The following is a 16,467-nucleotide window of genomic DNA, read 5'->3' as shown; positions in this document are numbered from 1 at the left end:
AGCATGCATGGATTTCACTTTCTGGAACATTAACAACCACTTTACCTTGTTTACATAAATGGAGAAAATATAAAATTCAGATTTGTCTGACATTCATGGGCATTCTCAGAAGTGTAAACAAGTTCGGTTATGAGATCCCTCCAAAACGAAAGCACTTTAATATCATTTTCATACAGCTTACTTATTCAGCTAATAAGCTTATTCACAAAAAGCTGTAAAGACTATTGAACAACCTACAAATATAATTGCGTTGAGCTGAAATTCACAAATGTACAACATGATCAAAAAGCAATGTAAAACCGTACCCTAGAAACAGATTCATACCAACACACTATAATGGTTCGTGTACAGTATATTTATTTTTATTTATTTTTATTTAACCTTAATTTAACCAAGTAGGCTAGTTGAGAACAAGTTCTCATTTGCAACTGCGACCTGGCCAAGATAAAGCGTAGCAATTCGACACATACAACAACACAGAGTTACACATGGAATAAATAAAACATACAGTCAATAATACAGTAGAACAAAAGAAAACAAAAAGTCAATACAGTGGGGCAAAAAAGTATTTAGTCAGCCATCAATTGTGCAAGTTCTCCCACTTAAAAAGATGAGAGAGGCCTGTAATTTTCATCAGATGTACACTTCAACTATGACAGACAAAATGAGAAAAAAAATCCATAAAATCACATTGTAGGATTTTTAATGAATTTATTTTCAAATTATGGTGGAAAATAAGTATTTGGTCAATAACAAAAGTTTCTCAATACTTTGTTATATACCCTTTGTTGTCAATGACAGAGGACAAACGTTTTCTGTAAGTCTTCACAAGGTTTTCACACACTGTTGCTGGTATTTTGGCTCATTCCTCCATGCAGATCTCCTCTAGAGCAGTGATGTTTTGGGGCTGTTGCTGGGCAACACGGACTTTCAATGATGTTTCCACCCCCATGCTTCACAGTAGGTATGGTGTTCTTTGGATGCAACTCAGCATTCTTTGTCCTCCAAACACGACGAGTTGAGTTTTTACCAAAAAGTTATATTTTGGTTTCATCTGACCATATGACATTCTCTCAATCTTCTTCTGGATCATCCAAATGCTCTCTAGCAAACTTCAGACGGGCCTGGACATGTACTGGCTTAAGCAGGGGGACACGCCTGGCACTGCAGGACTTGAGTCCCTGGCGGCGTAGTGTGTTACTGATGGTAGGCTTTGTTACTTTGGTCCCAGGTCTCTGCAGGTCATTCACTAGGTCCCCCGGTGTGGTTCTGGGATTTTTGCTCACCGTTCTTGTGATCATTTTGACCCCACGGGGTGAGATCTTGCCCCAGATCGAGGGAGATTATCAGTGGTCTTGTACAGTGCCTTGCGAAAGTATTCGCCCCCCTTGAACTTTGCGACCTTTTGCCGCATTTCAGGCTTCAAACATAAAGATATAAAACTGTATTTTTTTTGTGAAGAATCAACAACAAGTGGGACACAATCATGAAGTGGAACGACATTTATTGGATATTTCAAACTTTTTTAACAAATCAAAAACTGAAATATTGGGTGTGCAAAATTATTCAGCCCCTTTACTTTCAGTGCAGCAAACTCTCTCCAGAAGTTCAGTGAGGATCTCTGAATGATCCAATGTTGACCTAAATGACTAATGATGATAAATACAATCCACCTGTGTGTAATCAAGTCTCCGTATAAATGCAACTGCACTGTGATAGTCTCAGAGGTCCGTTAAAAGCGCAGAGAGCATCATGAAGAACAAGGAACACACCAGGCAGGTCCGAGATACTGTTGTGAAGAAGTTTAAAACCGGATTTGGATATAAAAAGATTTCCCAAGCTTTAAACATCCCAAGGAGCACTGTGCAAGCGATAATATTGAAATGGAAGGAGTATCAGACCACTGCAAATCTACCAAGACCTGGCCGTCCCTCTAAACTTTCAGCTCATACAAGGAGAAGACTGATCAGAGATGCAGCCAAGAGGCCCATGATCACTCTGGATGAACTGCAGAGATCTACAGCTGAGGTGGGAGACTCTGTCCATAGGACAACAATCAGTCGTATATTGCACAAATCTGGCCTTTATGGAAGAGTGGCAAGAAGAAAGCCATTTCTTAAAGATATCCATAAAAAGTGTTGTTTAAAGTTTGCCACAAGCCACCTGGGAGACACACCAAACATGTGGAAGAAGGTGCTCTGGTCAGATGAAACCAAAATTGAACTTTTTGGCAACAATGCGAAACGTTATGTTTGGAGTAAAAGCAAATACACAGCTCATCACCCTGAACACACCATCCCCACTGTCAAACATGGTGGTGGCAGCATCATGGTTTGGGCCTGCTTTTCTTCAGCAGGGACAGGGAAGATGGTTAAAATTGATGGGAAGATGGATGGAGCCAAATACAGGACCATTCTGGAAGAAAACCTGATGGAGTCTGCAAAAGACCTGAGACTGGGACGGAGATTTGGCTTCCAACAAGACAATGATCCAAAACATAAAGCAAAATCTACAATGGAATGGTTCAAAAATAAACATATCCAGGTGTTCGAATGGCCAAGTCAAAGTCCAGACCTGAATCCAATCGAGAATCTGTGGAAAGAACTGAAAACTGCTGTTCACAAATGCTCTCCATCCAACCTCACTGAGCTCGAGCTGTTTTGCAAGGAGGAATGGGAAAAAATGTCAGTCTCTCGATGTGCAAAACTGATAGAGACATACCCCAAGCGACTTACAGCTGTAATCGCAGAAAAAGGTGGCGCTACAAAGTATTAACTTAAGGGGGCTGAATAATTTTGCACGCCCAATTTTTCAGTTTTTGATTTGTTAAAAAAGTTTGAAATATCCAATAAATGTCGTTCCACTTCATGATTGTGTCCCACTTGTTGTTGATTCTTCACAAAAAAATACAGTTTTATATCTTTATGTTTGAAGCCTGAAATGTGGCAAAAGTTCGCAAAGTTCAAGGGGGCCGAATACTTTCGCACTTTTATACTGATAACAAGTTCAAACAGGTGCCATTAATACAGGTAACGAGTGGAGGACAGAGGAGCCTCTTAAAGAAGATGTTACATGTCTGTGAGAGACAGAAATCTTGCTTGTTTGTAGGTGACCAAATACTTATTTTCCACCATAATTTGCAAATAAATTCATTAAAAATCCTACAATGTGATTTTCTGGATTACTTTTTCTCATTTTGTCTGTCATAGTTGAAGTGCACCTATGATGAAAATTACAGGCCTCTCTCATCCTTTTAAGTGGGAGAACTTGCACAATTGGTGGCTGACTAAAAACTTTTTTGCCCCACTGTATACAGTGAGTGCAAATGTGGTAAGTTAAGGAAATAAATAGGCCATGGTGGCGAAGTAATTACAATATAGCAATTAAACACTGGAATGGTAGATCGGCAGAAGATGAATGTGCAGGTAGAGATACTGGGGTGCAAAGGAGCAAAATAAAAAAATTAATACCAGTATGGGGATGATGTATGTAGATAGATGGGCTGTTTACAGATAGGCTAAGTACAGGTGCAGTGGTCTGTAAACTGCTCTGACAGCTGGTGCTTAAAGCTAGTGAGGGAGACGTGAGTCTCCAGCTTCAGAGATTTTTGTTCGTTCCAGTCATGGGCAGCAGAGAACTGGAAGGAAAGACGACCAAAGAAGGAATTGGCTTTGGGGGTGACCAGTGAGATATACCTGCTGGAGCGTGTGCTACGAGTGGGTGCTGCTATGGTGACCAGTGAGCTGAGATAAGGCGGGGCTTTACCTAGCAGAGACTTGTAGATAACCTGTAGCCAGTGGGTTTGGCGACGAGTATGAAGCGAGGGCCAACCAACGAGAGTGTATAGGTCGCAATGGTGGGAAGTGTATGGGGCTTTGGTGACAAAACGGATGGCACTGTGATAGACTGCATCCAGTTTGTTGAGTAGAGTGTTGGAGGCTATGTAGATGACATCGCCGAAGTCGAGGATCGGTAGGATGGTCAGTTTTACGAGGGTATGTTTGGCAGCATGAGTGAAGGATGCTTTGTTGCGAAATAGGAAGCCGATTCTAGATTAAATTTTGGATTGGAGATGCTTAACGGGAGTCTGGAAGGAGAGTAAACAGTTTAGCCAGACACCTAGGTATTTGTAGTTGTCCACATATTCTAAGTCAGAACTGTCCAGAGTAGTGATGCTGGACGGGCGGGCAACGATCGGTTGAAGAACATGCATTTAGTTTTACTTGCATTTAAGAGCAGTTGGAGGCCACGGAAGGAGAGTTGTATGGCATTGAAGCTTGTCTGGAGGTTAGTTAACACAGTGTCCAATGGTGGCTCCCTGCAGGGAGACAGCGTGGCGGAGCTGGTCCAAGTCTGCTGGGTCTGTCATGGACAGTTCGTGCTATCATGACACAAGGCGAGACCTAGATGCAGACACATGAGGCAGATGGTTGGACTCTTACCCTATTGGATTAATAAATATTGTAAGGCAAGAGAATGGTCGTGGACAGGCAAATGGGTCAAAACCAAAGGGGAGGCAGAATCAAGGTCAGGGCCGGCAGGATGATCAGGCAGGCGGAAAGTAGTCCAGAGTCAGGCAAGAGTCAAAACCGGGAAGACTATCAAAAAGAGAATAGGAAAAGGAGTGCGGGAAAAACACACTGGTTGACTTGACAAACATACAAGACGAAGTGGCACAGAGAGACAGGAAACACATGGATAAATACACTGGGGAAAATAAGCGACACCTGGAGGGGGTGGAGACAATCACAGGAACAGGTGAGACAGATCAGGGCATGACAGGAGTTCCCACATATGCTGAGCACTTGTTGGCTGCTTTTCCAAAAACAATTGCTCCTCCTCATCATTCTCTGTAACTTCCTGCAGAAATTGCGGCCCGCAATTTGAGGAGTAACTGCATGTGGGCATTCCTGAATCTGCAGAAACCCCTCTTTATACTTCTATTGGCCCATTTTTAAGCTAGGACTCTGGTACGGAGGCGGGGTCATTCCAGTACAGTAGGTGGCGGTAATGCACCATGACGTTGGACGCCAACTGACAATAAATCCCAAGGCGAAGAAGAAGAGGCGGGGGCGACAATGACAGTATCCTTCGTCCTCGCCTGTCCGGCACTGCTTTCCCGCAGTTCTGTTAGGGACGACGAAGGCAGGTGGCAGGCAGGTGCAAAGGACACTGTGTGCAAGCTGGGAGGCCTCCGGTACAAAGCAGGCGGAAGGCGGGACAACTCAGATAACTCACAGCAGCCCAAAAAAAAAAAAAGCCTCGATCCTGACTAGTATCTCAGTACCTGCCGCTGAAAAACACCTCCACAGCAAGATCCTGCCACCACCATGTTTCACCATAGGGATGGTGCCAGGTTTCCTCCAGACATAACGCTTGGCATTCAGGCCAAAGAGTTCAATCTTGGTTTCATCAGACCAGAGAATCTGGTTTCTCACGGTGTGAGAGTCTTTAGATGCCTTTTGGCAAACTCTAAGCAGGTTGTCATGTGCCTTTTACTGAGGAGTGTCTTCTGTCTGGCAACTTTACCATAAAGGCCTGATTGGTGGAATGCTGTGGAGATGGTTGTCCTTCTGTAAGATTCTCCCATCTCCACAGAGGTACTCTAGAGCTCTGTCAGAGTGACCATCAGGTTTTTAGTCACCTCCCTGACCAAGGCCCTTCTCCCCCGATTGCTCAGTTTGGCCGGGAGTCCAGCTCTAGGAAGAGTCTTGGTGGTTCCAAACTTCTTCCATTTAAGAATGATGGAGGCCACTGTGTTATTGGGGACCTTAAATGCTACAGATATTTTTTGGTACTCTTCCCCAGATCTGTGCCTCGACACAATCCTGTCTCGGAGCTCTACAGATAATTCCTTCGACCTCATGGCTTGGTTTTTGCTCTGACATGCTGTGGGACTTTATATAGACATCAACTGTGGGACTTTATATAGACAGGTGTGTACCTTTCCAAATCATGTCCAATCATTTGAATTTACCACAGGTGGACTCCAATTAAGTTGTAGAAACATCTCAAGGATGATCAATGGAAACAGGATGCATCTGAGCTCAATTTTGAGTATCATAGCAAAGGGTCTAAATGCTTATGTAAATAAGGCATCTGTTTTTATTTTTGATACATTTGCAAACATTTCAAAAAGCCTGTTTTCGCTTTGTCATTATGGGGTATTGTGTGTAGATTGATGAGGATTTTAAAAAAGAAACATTTTAGAATAAGGCTTTAACGTAACAAAATGTGGAAAAAGTCAGTGGGTCTGAATACTTTCCGAAGGCACTGTATCATTAATTTTTTAGTCCCAAAATTAATGTTGCAACTACAGATTTCCCCTTTAAAAAATGTATAATTTTCCCACCAACAGTATCATCTCCCAGGTGGTGATGTCAATAATAAAACAAGTAACAGTCAAAGGTAATAAGGGCTAAACGGGTGTAGAAACACTAAGCTATTTTTATCACATACTAAATAGAATGAAAATGTCAGGTGGTCAACTCAAAAACACACTGGAACAGTAATACAGAGAGTATATGGAAATGATCAATTTCAAGTGTTAACAGCTTAAAATTGGCTATATTGTGAAAATGAATGAACACAAAAATCAACTTTCCAGTCTTAACGGATGTTATGGTTGGGCATCAGGTTAGGAATATTAAGGTTAGGAAGGTTATGGTTTCTAGAGAAAAATGGCCTACTTCCAGCTTGAAAATGTTTCCTACTTCCAGCTTGGCCAGATAGTGACAGCTCTGCAAAAGGAGGTAAGTAAGGGCTTAATGCAATGTGTCCTTCCTTGATTTATTCAATACATTTGAAAGTTATTTTCATTGCTACCAGTCAAACGTCAGTGTCACCAAAGGCAGAAGGGACCTTTGCACCAAACAGCCCCAAGTCGGCAGGGAGGGTAGCCTAGTGGAGTGTTGTACTAGTAACCGGAAGGTTGCAAGTTCAAACCCCTGAGCTGACAAGGTACAAATCTGTCGTTCTGCCCCTGAACAGGCAGTTAACCCACTGTTCCTAGGCCGTCATTGAAAATAATAATTTGTTCTTAACTGACTTGCCTGGTTAAAAAAAGGTCAAAATCAAATTGTACACATATTTAGCGGGTGTAGCGAAATGCTTGTGTTCCTAGCGCCAACAGTGCAGTAGTACCTAAAAACAATTCACACAAATCTCAAAGTAAAAGAATATATAAATATTAGATGGCGCAATGTCGGAGTGGCATTGACTAAATAATTACCAGTCTTCTCGATTCCCATAGAAACCACGTCATTTCCAGTTGTAGGGTATCAATAATGTTCTCCCATGAAGAGTTTTGTAAAATGTTCTGATACAGGAAGTCTTAAAGCACAATCCCGACTAAAGCCGAGTTACCAGAAAAAATATTAGCTACGCATTTAATTATTTTTCAACAAAGTAATGACAATTCGTACCATCTTAAAGTATAAGGAATAAGGCTTATCCTGAGTTTCCACAGTGCTTTTCCAAAAACTCGTCAAAATGAAAGTAAACAAAGACAATGATGAAACTTTATTTGGCTGAGAGAAAGAGGTGACCTGAGGATATGACATACGTTAAACTAGTATTCAATTAGATATTCTTTCTGGTTTCCTAAGAAGTTAGACCATGGAAAAAGGCCCTAGTGCAAGACCAAAATGTCAAGAGGATTTAGATCAAAAGGAACACTTTCTCATATGGGGTTTTCCTTTTGATCAAAGTGATCACAGTTTACCCAAATTGCATTTTCAAACTATAGTTTCCCAATTGCACAATTAATTCAGAAAGAAATTATTCAGAACTACTCTACCAAACCACAAAGATGGTCTTGATTATTGTCTAAAACTCTACAGATTGTAATTTAAGCAATATGGGGAAATTATGGCATAATTTAATTACTGTACAAAAACAAATCTGTGGGTTATGGATTTCCAAGGAAAACTTAATTGGCATTCATTTAAAAGCAGGATGTTTATATATTCAGTATACAAATCCTGGGAATCTCAAGGCTGAATAAGGTCGATTCTAGTATTTCTCAATAACCAACTCAGTGGCTTGTGGTTAGAGTGTCTGACCTGAGATTGGATGGTTTGGAGTTTGATCCCCAGCTGAGTCATACCAAAGAATGTAAAAATGGGACCTGATGCTTCTCTGCTTGGCACTCAATTGGGGGTATTCCCTGTGATACACTAATGTCCTCTCCAGGGGGTGTACTTGTACACCAATCTGCCTCATGCTATATGAATAGGCTCCTGCTCCTATCTTAACCAAGGCTATACTTACTTAGTGTTAATTAATGAGGACATCAGTAAGTCATTGATCACTTTGTCCTTGAAATCAATATGTGCAAATAGCCTGGGGACAAGGTTAGTGTGTAATGAGGTTTCTTCTTGGTGATCCCTTTACCTTTGGATCTGTCTCTGTACGTTAATCACGCGCGATATCTCAGACAGCACTGGGTGAATGATGGGTCTTGCCATAGAGATCCGGCATTTACAAAATTACACTGAATGGTACTATAACAAGCGATTGAAAAGTCTAACTTTGAAAGGTTATCAAGCTTACACACTATGTGCACACATAGTGCGTGTGGCAGACTGCCAAATACTGTTCACATGAAAACTTAAACAATGCCTTCTAAGGAGACCTACAGTCTACAATAAAGACATTGACATGGAGTACAAATGGTTGTCATTTGAAATCTTGACCCGAACACACCTAACTAGGGAATAGGCAACATATTGTATCCCTCAAATGAAACCCAGTGCTGGAGTATGGTCATGACTAGTAACACCTCATGCAGTACCAAGATGTAATGTCCAGTGCTCTATATGGAAGGAAAACGAATAGGCAATTTGGATGCAGGATGTTCATGTCTAAAATCTAAGAAGAATTGGCTTGACTAACTGCTTCTCAATGATTATATCAGTAAGTCATGGTGAGCCCAAACAGTGTATGGTCAGTATCAACGCAAGGAAACTTTTAAACAACACCTTATAGGGAGGCCTACACTATACAGGCTCCCCAGTGGAGCAGCGGTCTAAGGCAATGCAGTACTAGAGGCGTCAATACAGACACCCTGGTTCGAATCCAGCTGTATCACAACTGGCCGGGATTAGAAGTCCCATAGGGCAGCGCACTATTGGCCCAGCGTCGTCTGGGTTTGGACGATTTAGGTAGTCATTGTAAATAAGAATTTGTTCTTAACTGACTTGCCTAGTTAAATAAATGAATGACATTATGAGAAATATGGAATAATTGCAGGACTTATTAACAATGACCAACAATTCCAGTCAACATATGAGAAAAAAAATACTGTAGCCTACCCTTACTATATCCAATCCAACTCGACTTTTTGCCACTATCATGGTAGACCTACAAAACTGTGACCCCGTGTTTTGAGATTAAAGTAATAAATTGAAGCCAATATCAACTAGGGCTATACCGTAACTTGTCACTCCTCTGGAGTCCAGAGCAAGCAAAATCATATGGCCAACTTGTAGCTGAGGTTGCAGTATCTAATGGAAAATCATGTTCTGTCTGCACCACACCATCACTTTGGAGGGCAGCTTGCCTGCAGAGTACTCATTGCCATCTGGGTAGCCCTTTTCTTCCTCACAAATATATTAATACATTTGCAAGAATATGTTACATCTTCATCCAATAATATTGAAGGCAGTGCAATGTTACAGCTGTTATAGCCAGTAGCCACCCAAACTAGGCCCATCTGAAATATGAAAATGATAATTAAAATCGCCAGGTAGCCTATTGTTCTTGCAAAGATGAGTTAGTAGACTGCGAAACTGTATTTGATATGGATAATAAACGTAGGGCCACTGTTTTTGCCAGGAAATGAACTGGAAAAAAATGTCTGGTCCCTAATCTGGATATGCGCGCTAATGTTGATGACTGGTCATTGGTCAACAATCAAGATGCACAAGTTTTTGGTTTTGAAGCATAGGCCTAGATGAGAATTCAAATCAAATCGTTCTTTATCACGAGCCTCTCTGACTGGAAGGGCAAAGGGGATGTGCTCTGCACAGGTGCCTGTAGTAAAGGCATAACTCTTAGGCATTGTGTTCCTTCTTTTAAGCAGTAGTGGAAAAAGTACCCAATTGTAATGCTTGAGATAAAGTAAAGATACCTTAATAGAAAATGAGTCAAATAAAGGTGAAAGTCACCCAGTAAAATACTACTTGAGTAAAAGTCTAAGTATTTGGTTTTAAATATACTTAAGTATCAAAGTAAAAGTAGAAATCATTTCAACATCCTTATATTAAGCAAACAAAACAGTACAATTGTCTTGTTTTTTTAAATGTATGTATAGAGTCAGGGGCACACTCCAACATTTAGACATAATTTACAAACTTAGCCTTTGTGTTTAGTGAGTCTGCCAGATCAGAGGCAGTAGGGATGACCAGGGATGTTGTCAAAAATATAAATAGTAAAAGTACAGATACCCCCCAAAAATACTTAAGTAGTACTTTAAAGTATTTTTACCTAAGTACTTTACACCACTCCTTTTAATGGTTTGAGACATTCATCCTTTGTCATGGGGCTGCATCTATAAACATAATTAGCCATCTAATAAGAAGAAGTGGCATGGGAGGGCACTAAGTTCACTGGCATCCTCATGTGCACAGCTGAGAATCAGGCTTTGTATAAACTGTGTTCATGTTACTGGGCAGCTACCATGACAAGCAAAGCTAAGGGATGGAAGTCTCTTAAAACTGACTGTGAATTTGTTGTTATTCATTTTACTTCAAGGTACACTACATGACAAAAAGTATGTGGACACCTGCTTGTCGAACATCTCATTCCAAATTTATGGTCATTAATATGGAGTTGGTTCCCCTTTGCTGCTATAACAGCCTCCACTTTTCTGGGAAGGCTTCCCACTAGATGTTGGAACAGTGCTGCGGGGGCTTGCTTCCATTCAGCCACAAGAGCATTAGTGAGGTCGGACACTGATGTTAGGCGATTAGGCCTGGCTCGTAGTCGGCGTTCCAATTAATTACAAAGGTGTTTGATGGCCTCAGGGTTCTGTGCAGGCCAGTCAAGTTCTTCCACACCGATCTCGACAAACCATTTCTGTATGGCTTTGTGCACGGGTGTAGTGTCATGCTGAAATAGGAAAAGGCCTTCCCCCAACTGTTGCCATAAAGTTGGAAGCACAGAATAGTCAATAATGTAATTGTATGCTATAGCGTTAAGATTTCTCTTTAATGGAACTAAGGAGCCAACCCGAACCATTAAAAACATCCGATACCATTATTCCTCGTCCACCACTCTTTACAGTTGGCACTATGCATTGGGGCAGGTAGCGTTCTCCTGGCATCCGCCAAACCCAGATTAATTCATCAGACTGCCAGATGGTGAAGCGAGATTCATCACTCCAGAGAGAGAGATTCCACTGCTCCAGAGTCCAATGGCGGCAAGCTTTACACCACTCCAACCAACGCTTGGCATTGCACATGGTGATCTTAGGCTTGTGTGTGGTTGCTTGGCAATGGAAACCCATTTCATGAAGCTCCCGACGAACAGTTCTTGTGCTGATGTTGCTTTCAGAGGTAGTTTGGAACTCCGTAGTGAAATTTAGATTTTTACTCGCCTCACACTTCAGCACTCGGCAGTCCAGTTCTGTCAGCTTGTGTGACCTACCACTTCGTGCCTGAGCTGTTGTTGCGCCTAGACTTTCCACTTCACAATAACAGCACTTACAGTTGGCTGGGAAAGCTCTAGCAGGCCAGACATTTGATTAACTGACTTGTTGGAAAGGAGGCATCCTATGAAGGTGCCACGTTGAAAGTCACTGAGCTCTTCAGTAAGGCCATTCTACTGGCAGTATTAGTCCATGGATATGTCCACAGCTATGTGCTCGATTTTATATACCTGTCATCAACGGGTGTGGTTGAAATATTTGAAGGGGTGTCCACATACTTTTGTAAATATAGAGTTGAAGTCGGAAGTTTACATACACCTTAGCCAAATTCATTTAAACTCGGTTTTTCACAATTTCTGACATTTAATCCTAGTAAAAATCCCCTGTCTTAGGTCAGTTAGGATCACCACTTTATTTTAAGAATGTGAAATGTCAGAGTAATAGTAGAGAATGATTTAGTTCAGATTTTATTTATTTCGTCACATTCCCAGTGGGTCAGAAGTTTACATACACTCAATTAATATTTGGTAGCATTGCCTTTAAATTGTTTTAACCTGGGTCAACCATTTCAGGTAGCCTTCCACAATAAGTTGGGTGAATTTTGGCTAATTCCTCCTGACAGAGCTGGTGTAACTGAGTCAGGTTTGTAGGCCTCCTTGCTCACACACGCTTTTTCAGTTCTGCCCACAAATTTTCTATAGGATTGAGGTCAGGGCTTTGTGATGGCCAGTCCAATACCTCGACTTTGTTGTCCTTAAGCCATTTTGCCACAACTTTGGAAGTATGCTTGGGGACATTGTCCATTTGGAAGACCCATTTGTGACCAAGCTTTAATTTCCTGACTCATGTCTTGAGATGTTGCTTCAATATATCCACATAATTTTCCATCCTCATGATGCCATCTATTTTGTGAAGTGCACCAGTCCCTCCTGCAGCAAAGCACCCCCACAACATGATGCTGCCACCGCCGTGCTTCATGGTTGGGATGGTGTTCTTCGGCTTGCAAGCATCCCCATTTTTCCTCCAAACATAACGATGGTCATTATGGCCAAACCAGAAAACATTTCTCCAAAAAGTACGATCTTTGTCCCCATGTGCAGTTGCAAACCGTAGTCTGGCTTTTTTATGGCGGTTTTGGAGCAGTGGCTTCTTCCTTGCTGAGCGGCCATTCAGGTTATGTCGATATAGGACTTGTTTTACTGTGGATATAGATACTTTTGTACCCGTTTCCTCCAGCATCTTTTCAAGGTCCTTTGATGTTGTTCTGGGATTGATTTGCACTTTTCGCACCAAAGTACGTTCATCTCTAGGAGACAGAGCGTGTCTCCTTCCTGAACGGTATGATGGCTGCGTGGTCCCATGGTGTTTATACTTGCGTACTATTGTTTGTACAGATGGACATGGTACCTTCGAGCGTTTAGAAATTGCTCCAAAGGATGAACCAGACTTGTGGAGGTCAGAAAAAAATATTCTGAGGTCTTGGATGATTTCCTTTGATTTTCCCATGATGTCAAGCAAAGAGGCACTGAGTTTGAAGGTAGGCCTTGAAATACATCCACAGGTACACCTCCAATTGACTCAAATGGTCAATTAAAGCCATGACATCCTTTTCTGGCATTTTCCAAGCTTTTTAAATGCCCAGTCAACTTAGCATTTGTAAACTTCTGACCCACTGGAATTGTGATACAGTGAATTATAAGTGAAATAATCTGTCTGTAAACAATTGTTGGAAAAATGACTTGTGTCATGCACAAAGTAGATGTTCTAACCGGCTTGCCAAAACTATAGTTTGTTAAAAAGAAATTTGTGCAGTGGTTGAAAAACTAGTTTTATTGACTCCAACCTAAGTGTTCTCCTACTGGAGAACTTTTATTTGTATTGCTTTTAATATTTTTAATGAATTTATCTTATTAACACTTTGTTCTAGCTAGCTATTTGTGTAGGTAGCTATCAAGTAAACACAATGAGCAGTCCAGCAACTCTTGAACCATTCCTGGGTACTTTTGATGTGTGTTTGGGGTCATTGCCCTTCTATAAGACCCACAACCTTTAACATTTATGTGAATCAACTGTAGTTATAATTTGGAAGTTGTGACATTTGAGTGGTTAAAACCAAGATCAAATCCATTCAATAAATGATTTATTAGCCAAACTGCTCCCACATTAGTCATATAGACAGCTTTATCAATCATCTGTGCAACATTATCATTTGGATTAAAAAAATGTCAACAAGCTCATGATGCTCATTTGGGAAAAGCCCAAGTTTTTTCTTGAGGGCCTCATTGATATTGACCTCAGAAGAGATTATGCACGTGCTTGGTGACTGACAAGTGACAACTGTGAGACATGAACAAAATAATGTTCAGCCTTGTAATCCATTCCATCCACAGTCTGGGTTTTGCTGTTGAGACGTTAACATCAACACAGACGCCACACCAGAGCCAGTCCTGACCTCCCTGGGGCCCTAAGCAAAATTCTGCTAAGGGGCCCTCCTACCTGACCCGTGAGCCATGTAAACCATTTGCCATTGCCACACAGTCACACCTGACAGTTTGCTCCATCTGTCTGTCTAAGAATAAGTAGACCTATACAGAACAGAATGAGATATAAACAAACAAAATGTATTGAAAATAATATTTTCTAGAGAATCTCACAATATTATACAATTAGCTTAGTCTACACAATGTAAACATAAGCCTATGGCTGCAGCGATATGTCTTAAAATAGTCAATAAAACCTAGACAGATGTGTGATTAGCTTTGGTTATCTCTACAGCCTAGGCATTTTCAGCATCAGCATGGACACCAGTCTATCTGGACTGTCTGGAAGAAATTGAGAAAGTATATCACATAGTTAAGCAGTCATTTACACAAATGCACTTCTGCCATAAAATCTCAAATGTTACTAAGTGTGTAAACAGTTGAATGTTTGAATTAAAATCTTACCATCAAAATATTCCTCTTCTACAATTTCTTGAGGCAAAATCATAAATGACGTCATCATAGGACATGTGTTTCCCCACGTCATGATTAATGCTCATGATGGCCAGACCACTCAAACGTTCCTGTGACATGGTAGACCTCAGGTACCTTTTGATGCGTTTGAATTTTGAAAAGCTCCTCTCTGATGATGCTACTGTTACCTGTAGGGTGACTGCCATTCTTAGGGCTATCCAAAGTGTAGGATACAGTTCCTCCAGGTTTTTCTTACAGAGAAAGGAAAGCAGCTCAAAAGGTAGTCATCTTATCTGATGGCAGATCAGGTGTATTCTGAATCTCGTGTGCCAGATCCATTCCACTGATGTCACAGTGATCTCTGAAGATTCGAGTGTTTTCAACGTCCATGCAGTGAGCCTTTAAAGATTCACTGGACATCTGCGAGGCATTGCTGAAGTTCAGCAGCACTCCATATTTGGTTTTCACCTGGTTGAGTGTTAAAATTCTCTCATCCATGGATGTCACAGCAGAGTCGTAGTTGACTTCAAGGTATTTCAGTGCATCAGTCACTGGTTCATCAGGAGCCTCATAGCTGAAATGCCTCTCAGTCTCTTCTCTGGGCCTTAGAGTAGTCAGTATCCCAGTATGTAGTGAGCGAGGACTTTGCATCTGAGATTAAATTCACTGCAATATCCAACTGCATTGAGGTGGACTGGAGGTGCTTGTTCTCCTTGTTTGTCAATGTTTTATTTTATTTATTTTTTATTTTACCTTTATTTAACCAGGCAAGTTGAGAACAAGTTCTCATTTACAATTGCGACCTGGCCAAGATAAAGCAAAGCAGTTCGACAGATACAACGTCACAGAGTTACACATGGAGTAAAACAAACATACAGTCAATAATACAGTATAAACAAGTCTATATACAATGTGAGCAAATGAGGTGAGAAGGGAGGTAAAGGCAAAAAAGGCCATGGTGGCAAGGTAAATACAATATAGCAAGTAAAACACTGGAATGGTAGTTTTGCAATGGAAGAATGTGCAAAGTAGAAATAAAAATAATGGGGTGCAAAGGAGCAAAATAAATAAATAAATAAAATACAGTTGGGAAAGAGGTAGTTGTTTGGGCTAAATTATAGGTGGGCTATGTACAGGTGCAGTAATCTGTGAGCTGCTCTGACAGTTGGTGCTTAAAGCTAGTGAGGGAGATAAGTGTTTCCAGTTTCAGAGATTTTTGTAGCTCGTTCCAGTCATTGGCAGCAGAGAACTGGAAAGAGAGGCGGCCAAAGAAAGAATTGGTTTTGGGGGTGACTAGAGAGATATACCTGCTGGAGCGTGTGCTACAGGTGGGAGATGCTATGGTGACCAGCGAGCTGAGATAAGGGGGGACTTTACCTAGCAGGGTCTTGTAGATGACATGGAGCCAGTGGGTTTGGCGACGAGTATGAAGCGAGGGCCAGCCAACGAGAGCGTACAGGTCGCAATGGTGGGTAGTATATGGGGCTTTGGTGACAAAACGGATTGCACTGTGATAGACTGCATCCAATTTGTTGAGTAGGGTATTGGAGGCTATTTTGTAAATGACATCGCCAAAGTCGAGGATTGGTAGGATGGTCAGTTTTACAAGGGTATGTTTGGCAGCATGAGTGAAGGATGCTTTGTTGCGAAATAGGAAGCCAATTCTAGATTTAACTTTGGATTGGAGATGTTTGATATGGGTCTGGAAGGAGAGTTTACAGTCTAACCAGACACCTAAGTATTTGTAGTTGTCCACGTATTCTAAGTCAGAGCCGTCCAGAGTAGTGATGTTGGACAGGCGGGTAGGTGCAGGTAGCGATCGGTTGAAGAGCATGCATTTAGTTTAACTTGTATTTAAGAGCA

The sequence above is a fragment of the Oncorhynchus mykiss genome, chromosome 1, assembly GCF_013265735.2.
Source record: "Oncorhynchus mykiss isolate Arlee chromosome 1, USDA_OmykA_1.1, whole genome shotgun sequence".
In the NCBI taxonomy this organism is placed as follows: domain Eukaryota; kingdom Metazoa; phylum Chordata; class Actinopteri; order Salmoniformes; family Salmonidae; genus Oncorhynchus; species Oncorhynchus mykiss.
This window is presented reverse-complemented; position numbering follows the sequence as displayed.